The 7,326-nt window shown below is 44.5% G+C and overlaps 1 long non-coding RNA gene across 1 annotated transcript in view; it reads left to right on the top strand.

Annotated features, from left to right (window-relative positions):
• The window catches only part of LOC306806575, a 222,926-nt gene that overhangs the window by 113,413 nt on the left and 102,187 nt on the right, over nt 1–7,326 (top strand). The gene's annotated exons all lie outside the window — the stretch shown is intronic.

The following is a 7,326-nucleotide window of genomic DNA, read 5'->3' as shown; positions in this document are numbered from 1 at the left end:
GAGCTAAATCCCAAGGAAATGTGTGGTTCCTGGCCATGTGCAAGAGGGGGCAGCCTGCATTCATTCTGGAGTTACCCTGTCAGGTTTGTGGCCAGGACAACACCCAGAAAGGCAGCAGCTGACACACATTATTTTTACACAGCACAGGACCAGGGGAGAATTAAACTTAGTGGGATTAACCTTCGCTGCTGTAGTGACTGATTTTATTTGTCTTCTGCAAGGGCTTTTTTCTCCCCTAAGCCTTAGAGAATATGGCCGCAAAAAGTGATGTTCCTGGGTCACACCTCTGGCAACTGAAATAACACCCAGCCCCCAGAAAATGTTTTTAAGTTTATTGGATTTTCCCATCAAACTACCAGCAAGTTCAGTAACAGATGAACAAATCACAGCAGGATGACAGCAGTACTTTAAACAGCCCATAAAGGATTGTGCAACACTTTCATGATGTTTTGGCAACCCAAGTACAGAGAATTTACCAGGCAGCCCCTTTCCTTTTCCTGATTCCTTCATTTCCTTGTTTTCACTGAACACCAGCAAGTCCTGCAGGTAGGGCCAGCTACAACTTTTGAACAACTTTTGCAGAGCAGCTTTCATTTCCCCCCACAGGTTTTTCTGCAGAAAGCCTTCCAGTACCTTTTCTTAGCAGGAGAGAGGAGGCAGCATCCAATTCTCCAGCTCTAGATCATCACACAAGTGCTTGCACATAATTTGCTTTGGAATCTGTTACCAGTTTTACTTTGCCAGAAGGATGGAAGGCAGCACCCAGCTAAGAGTGAACCCCATCTCTTGCAAATATTTCAAGTTATCAGTTGTGGTTTGAACATAAAATGACTGTTTTAAACATAAAACAAAAGGATTAGTTTAAAAGGACTGGTTTAAACATAAAAGCAGCAGTGTTGGAACTGCCAGTGAAATCTGTCGCTGAGATGATGCATACAGAGAGCTTTTCCAGGGGTTTCCAAGAGATTTTCCAACTAGAAGTGGAACAGAGTGTCTTCCAGGCAGTTTTTAATTACAGTGGTGGCATTAATTGTAACATTACAATGTTTGCTCCTCTGCAGACAGAGAGGCTGTTTCCAACAAGGGAATAAGGAATGATGAGGCAATTTTAGGCCATCAAATTCCTTTACTTAGAAGCTGCTTCTGCCTGGGAGAGAAGAACCACTCTGGAGAGCACAGGGACATGGGGAAATTGATTTGGGTTAACTTTGGGGTGTGGATTCAAGTTAATTGCTTGATCTGCATTAAGTTGCTTTGATTCTGAGTTAGTGGTCCTTACTCTACTTCCAGATGTAATTAATCTGAAGTACCTCATACACTATTTGAAATCCAAGTCCACAGGAGGGTTTAACCAATTTAAATTATCTGGGTTTTTTTTAAATGTTAATTCAGGACAACTTTCCACACCCTCACACAGCCACAAGTCCTCCCAAGGGCAAACACGGGTGTCAGCAAGGTCCACTCTTTAACCTGCAAGGTGCACCACAGCTCCAGACTTCTGGAAGGCAGTCCAGAGGCACAAAAAGCTCCTGCCATCCCTTCCCCTGCTCCCCAGGAGGTGAACAGCACTGCAGTGCTTAGGTTTGTCCCTCAGCAGGGGCAGGGCTGCAGCAGGCTGGAGGCAGGATTGCTGTGAGCAGAGCTCCTTCCAAGCACATCCCACCCCAAAACCATCCCAGGCTGGGCAGGAGCCCCAGGCACTGGGGACACCCCAGCTCACAAGGGTTTTTATGAGGCACTGATGCCCAAGGATTTTAGCTTTTGTATTTTTCAAATATGGTACTGCTTCAGTGTGTAACTCCAAATAAAGTGTGAGTTACTGTCTTCACACTTTGGTCAGACAAAACAACCCCTACAGAAATGAGAGCCAAGGACATCTCACTGCCTCATACCTGGAAAGTACAAACAAAAGTGAATTGTTGGGAGGAGCAAACTGGGGATAAATGACTTCATTACCTGAAGCTGTAATTGGAGGATTAACCCCTGATACGTAAATGGACCAAACTTACATCTGTTTGAAAAACTCCTGACCATTGTCCATTTTGGGTGTAGCCTCTGACTGTCTCAGGTGTGTCTATTGAAGGCCTTTAATAAATCCCCACTTTATTCTCTTAACCTTGTCCAGCCTCTGTTCTAGGGAGCCCCAAGGCATCAGCACCAGCACTGATTTGCTGGTGACCACAAGACAGCCTGATCTGGCTGCAGCACCCTCAGCCACAGCTACAGAGATGGAAACAAAGCCACAGACCCTGACAAGCTCACAGGAGGCCTCTCCCTCTGTCCCAGTGGCAGCACATTTGCCATGCCACACCTGATGCTGCTCACATTTCTCACTGCCTGCAGTCCCACAGCAGCCAGCCTCACACTCCACAGACATGTTTTCATCAAATAAATCAAAGCCTGCTGCTCACACCTAATGAACCTTTGCACAGCCGCTCCCACGGATGAGATTTAAAAGCCTGGAGTGCTTTTTGAAGGCAAAGATGCTGAAAAAAGCTCCACTGATGAGGGTTCATGCACTCTTTAGATCACCCTTATGATCTAAATGTAGTAAAAATGCATTAAGTGCCAGCCACAAATACTTCCAGCAGAAGTGATCCAAGAAGAAAAACATCCTTTCAAAGGAGACATGGGGGGAATGAGTAGAGAGGATCCTATTCCACTTGCTCTAAATTAGCAACTAACACAGTTACACAGCCCAAACTGATGAAGAATGGAGAAGGAATTTCAGCATCTATTTAAGGAAAGATGGAAAATAAAAGAAGATGATCAAAGTGCACACAACTCTGTTCCACCACAAGAACTGGATACAGATTTATACAGGCATTATATCACCATTTATCTGCCTTTGCTTTGTAGAACTGCCTGGGTTTAACAATTCATTCCCATCAGATTGGAATTTGAGGAAACACAGGGAAAAGATCCTATCTTGTCCATCCACATAACACAAAGACAGGCAATAATTTGAGGTATTATTGCACAGTGCTTTTATAACAACCTCTGAGAGGACTGTTTGTTCCTTTGTCTTTATTTCTGCCCATTGATTCTCAATCCTCACTACAGAGGGGTTTGCCTCCAGAAAGAAACCTCTGCATGTGCACTACTGAGCAGAAGAGGGACTTGATTCTCCCCTTATGCTCCAAAACAATGAATCCACTCAGGCTGCAAGTTTTTCAGCAAAACACGAGCCAGGTAGGGAACTACTGCATACTGAGTGGGTCAGGTGTGAAAACTGCCAAAATAAGATTTTATTGGTGGTTTCTTCCAACTTTTTAGGAGCAGGGCAGCTGGAGATCTTCACTCAGCAGCCTAGTTTTCAAAAGGTACAGATTTTGGGGTCTCTTTGACCCCAGCCCCACACACATCCATGCAGATACAAGCCTTTATTTGAAGTATTTTGAGCAGTTCCCTCAGCATCAGTGTGGTCAGCCCAGGCTGAGAAGCTGCATTAAGTCTGCAGGATTTACCCTCTCTAGTGGGCTGTGCATTTGGGGATAATAAATGAAAGACATGGGCTCCTGGCAAGTCTCCCTGAGTGAAGTTCTCAGGCTTGCTCTACAGAAAAAGTCCCTCTGGGCCTTTGAAGAGCCAACCAGTCTATAAACAGCCCATGAGAAACATCTTACAAGATTAAAATTAGCATGAAAAACACTGAGGTCTCAAGTGTCCCAGAAATAAAATAAGAAATAAATAAATAAAAAAGCAGAAATAAAAAAGCTCTTTGGTGGAAGCCCAGGAGTGACCTCTGTACGTGCAGTCCATGGAGAGCCCTTCCCCAGCAGGGCTCTGATCCCTAAAAAGGGCTTTTCTCCCCAGCACACCCTGCCAGGGCACCACAGGCACCAGCACACCATGCCCAGCTCAGCTGGCACAGCACCAGTGACCCCTGGGATCCAGGGCTCTCCAGTCACAGCAGGGTTTCAAACCCCAGCATCAGTCATGGCTTTCACCTTGAAAGAGGAAACTATATCTTATAAATAAGGGAGAGGAAAACAAAGGAAAAAACCCAACATGACTGACTTATAAATATGGGAAATAAAAAAAAAATGTTCCCTTCAATCCAAAAGGATGATGAAAGGATAAAAATATGTTTATGGAATAAAGGAAGCCTGATTAGCAGCACAAAGAACTTCATTCAATGTTAATTCTACATGTTGGGGTTTTTAATATGATTTGCCTAATATCCCCTAGCACTTTGCATTAAAAATGAACCTGGGAGGTCACAGGCACGTCCAGCAAACAGGGATCTGTGTTTCCAAGAAAAGGGAGGGCATGTTTAGTTTAGTTGCACTTCTCTGAATTTGTTTTAGATAAGAATGAAATAGTTAAGTAGGGGGGACAGCAGAAATCCATCTAGACCTGCTGGAAGTGAGCAGGCAAGGGAGGGTTACAGGAATGAAAGTGCCTGGCCAGGCTGTGCTTCTCTTGAGCCCACTAAACCTGAAACCCCAACTCAGAGTTCTGCCCTGCCCCTCTGCCAAGGCACAGGTTTATGTACAGAATAACTCAGACCCAGGCAGGTGGCACTGCAGCTTCCCCAAAATCTGGCTTTTAAGGAGCAGCTCCCCAGGTCAGGGGCAGCTCTGCCTTTGGGTGAGGTGCAGCCCTGCCATGGGATGCCCTCCCTGCAGTTCAGGTGACCCCAAAGGCATCTGAGCTTATGCCTTTCCACTGATGACCCAAATGCACAGCAGGTTCTCATGCTGATGCCCTCCAGATATCCACTGACTGATCAGGACAGTTCTCTGTCTTGGCAGAGCAAATGTCATTTCCCACATTTCAGGCAGAGGATTTTCCTGCAGGCTTCCTCAGCATGACTGGTTCTGACTCCCCTCTACTCCAACAGGGATTCTCACCACTCAGTCCAAAGTTTGGACTAGGCACACTGCAGATTTCATTGAGGTGGAAATAAAAAGAAAAACAAACAAACAAACAAACAAACAAAAACAACAAAAAAGTTTTTTTGTAATTTTCCAGCACCTACATCTTTTAGGAACCCTTTAAACAGCCTTTTCTATTTCAAATAACAAACAGCCAAGCATCTGTGTTTTTTCTTTTTCACCAGGGAAGAGTGATCTTAAGCAACTCAGTTAAACAAACACTTCTTTGGCAAGTTGTGGGTCTGCAAATGGGAGCACTAATGCCTTCAGCAACCCCCATCCTGTCCTGAGCAGTGCAGCAGGGAGCAAGGCAAGGGGAATTCAAAAGGGCCAGGGAGGGAAGGTGAGGGGGAGAAGCCCTGGAGGCTTTTCCCACTTGCACACTGCAAAACTCCTTGGAGTAAATCAGCCCTCACACTTCCCTTTTGGCTTCTCAGCCTGTTTCAATGCACCCTCACAAAGCTGAACCCCAGAGAGACACCTCAGACATGTCACCTCTTCCCTTCAGCAAATTTCAGCCTGAGACTGGTGCATTGCTCACTGCTGCTCGTTCCAGCAAAGAGCAACACTGGATAAATTAGTTCGTAGTTGGAAGGGTGACTCAGAGCTGAACAGAGGCATTTAGTCCTGGAAGGATAAATATTAACAACTCTGGCTTCCAGGGAGTATGTCAGAAAATTATAATTAGAAAAAGCTACCAAAAAATTGACAATTGTTGTTCTGAGGTGATGTCAGATTGCTTCACATGAGAAAACTATCAGGCTCCAGGTATTTTTCCTCAAACAATTCAAGTTTAAATATTCATTTTAAATACTCAATTCCTTAGCTTTGTAATGAGACAGGTGTGAGTTTTTGTATCACGTACCAAATGCTGTTTTAATTTAAGTGTGTATTTTACTGTGGAAAGTATCTACTGCATTTGGAGGGAGGAAGTGACTTTATCATATTTGATACATTCAGGCCCTTTTTTCTTTTTTTTCCCTGAGTTCTTTTCTTCCAGCCAGATGTCTAAAATAATCAGATTACCAGTCTTGAGAGACAAACTGAGGAACAGCTGTGGCAGCAGACATTGGAAACCTGGGTTTAGACTACACTAGTGGCTTTAACAACCTCAAACACTACAAAACCAAAATGAAGGCACTGACCAAGCTATGACAACCTGAATGGACTGGAAGCACTGACCTTGGGAACTCAATTAAGGCAGGCAAAATTCATTAACAGCAGTTGAATGAAAGAAACTCATTTTCACTCACACATGGCCTTTAGCTGAAGTGTGAAGATCCCCACTGGTTACACCTGCTCACATTTTGAAGTGTGTGTAAATGCCTCCACTAGCCAAATTCCAACCTGTGCCCCATCCTCAGAACTGTTGGGAATCCTGAATAGTGGGTTCAGCAGAGTCCCAAGAGTGCACAAACAACTCAAATCCCACTGGGCAGCACAGCTCTGGCCAAGTGAGAAGGAGCCCAGCATTCCAGCACAAAGCTCCCCAGGGAGTTCTGGCTGCTCCCATCAGTCACCCACAGTGAGATGCTCCAGGTTCTGCAGCAGGCAAGGACTTGTTCACTTCTGTGAATGTAAAGTTGCCGTAGCACTGCAGGTGCCTGTGAATTTGCTTCAGTAAAGGAGCTTAAAGTGTTAATAATGCAGCAAAATCACATTGACTCAGGACACTCCAAGTGTGAAGGTGCCTGTCAAGTACTTTGCCTATTAGATATGTTGCTTCTAAGTTGGTTTGGGGCTTTGTTTTGTTTATTGAATAGAATTTCCTGAAACTGATTGCACAGCTCTTCCCATTCTCATCCAACATGCCATTTCCTGCTTACTTTCTCTGATGATTACTAAGTTTTTGTAATTGTTTGATCATGAACAAGTGCCAAGTGTCTTGGTAGAATAATCACCTTCTGACTTCAAAAAGGCTGTTTTTAAGAGCTGTGTTCTTGGAAATACTGCAGTCAGTTCTGCCAGATCACTATCTTTATGAATCAAAGCAAGAGGTACATTAGCAAATAAACAGAGAGAAAATTTTTAACTTGACCAGGTCAGAGAGATGTCACTGACTTTAGGTGTTTTCCTAAGCACTGCAATTTTCAGGCTTGCATTGAGCACTCACTGGAGGCTCAGCCCTGCTTGAAAGGAAAATATAAAGTGTTTCTGGCGTTTGCTGATCCACAGAAGAGCTTTGAAGTGCAACTTCATCACAACTGAAAACCTCAAGCAAGATACCCAGGTGTTCCCAAGGGCTTTGGGGAGTTTGGAGGGATTAAGCTAAGCTGTGCAGAACTGGGATTTTGTAACAAAATGCTTGGCACAAAAACAGCTGTATTCACCTCCATATGGTTTGTATCAGGGATGCAAAAAATCTGCCCTTCCAGTGCCCTTGTGCTGAAAGCAGCGTGGTGCTCAGCTCCCTTACCCTTGCTGTACAGTACTGGCATCTCCTCAG

This window comes from Erithacus rubecula (assembly GCF_903797595.1).
Source record: "Erithacus rubecula genome assembly, chromosome: 11".
NCBI lineage: Eukaryota > Metazoa > Chordata > Aves > Passeriformes > Muscicapidae > Erithacus > Erithacus rubecula.
This window is presented reverse-complemented; position numbering and strand designations above follow the sequence as displayed.